The sequence below is a fragment of the Anguilla rostrata genome, chromosome 11, assembly GCF_018555375.3.
Source record: "Anguilla rostrata isolate EN2019 chromosome 11, ASM1855537v3, whole genome shotgun sequence".
In the NCBI taxonomy this organism is placed as follows: Eukaryota; Metazoa; Chordata; class Actinopteri; order Anguilliformes; family Anguillidae; genus Anguilla; species Anguilla rostrata.
The window spans coordinates 11664782-11665891 of NC_057943.1; positions in this window are offsets into that span (position 1 = coordinate 11664782).

The following is a 1110-nucleotide window of genomic DNA, read 5'->3' on the forward strand; positions in this document are numbered from 1 at the left end:
GCTGCCTCGGGCCATCATTTCGCAAGTGGTGCTGAGGGATCTTTGTTTACTGACCCCCCCCCTCTGTTCACTGTACACTGTTCAGCTGAGATTAAAATAGAAGAGCATTTCTGTCTCAGCCGCTGAGTGAACTGATACTTAAGCTGATTCATAATCAATACTCGGTGTCACAAAATATTTCAAAAACATTTAAAAAAATGTATATGTTCATACACTAGAAAATTACTTTTGCAACACCACTTATAGTAACCAGTTATCTCTTTAACAAATCTGATAGAGACCCTACACAGTATTGGTAGAGTAAGTGTTCCAGTTAGGGTAAAAAAAAAAAAAAGATTGTGAGGCGGTAGGAGAATTTGATGGAATGAGATAATGTTGCATTTGATGAAACCCCAGGGAATTCAAAGAAACATCCAACATTCAGTTGCCTACCTGTAGCACCAAAATGCATGTACAGCACTGTATTATTAAGAAATGCTTTGTGTTTAGCCAAAAAGGAACAGGAAAAAAAACTGAATTCCACAGGGTCCATCCTGGCAAATAGAGAACTTGTGCCCTCACCATTAGGGGTTCTTTGTGCGCATGCGTGTGCACCAATGGATTCCAAAACGACCCCATGCATACTACATTGACAAACTAAAGAAAAATAATCGGACATGGGAAAAATGAAACGCTAACCTGGCTACAATTAGTGATGTCACTAATGGAATACAAGTACACACAAGCCCTAGAGCCAGATAGCAAGTCCTTTAGCACAGAAGCTAAACTTGGGGGGTAGTGGGGAGGCTTCACATATAATCACAATATGAAACAGCATTTCAAACGTAAAGGGGGGGGATGCCTTTTTAAGGGTTCTTTCCCCGGAGCATGTGTCAGATTCCCATACACAGACAGGCAGTGACTGCAGCTGGCACAGTGTGGGAGGGTTACACAACCATGTCTATTTGTGTCATCTGCCTAGTGTGGCAGACGTTTCCACATCGCCGGGCCCCTGAGCGATAAAACAAACACAAACGCACATTAATAAATCGAAAGGCGACAATAAATTTCCAGCACACTCCATCTTTTCCATTTGTTGCATGCAATTCAATACTTGGCTTGGATAAATCA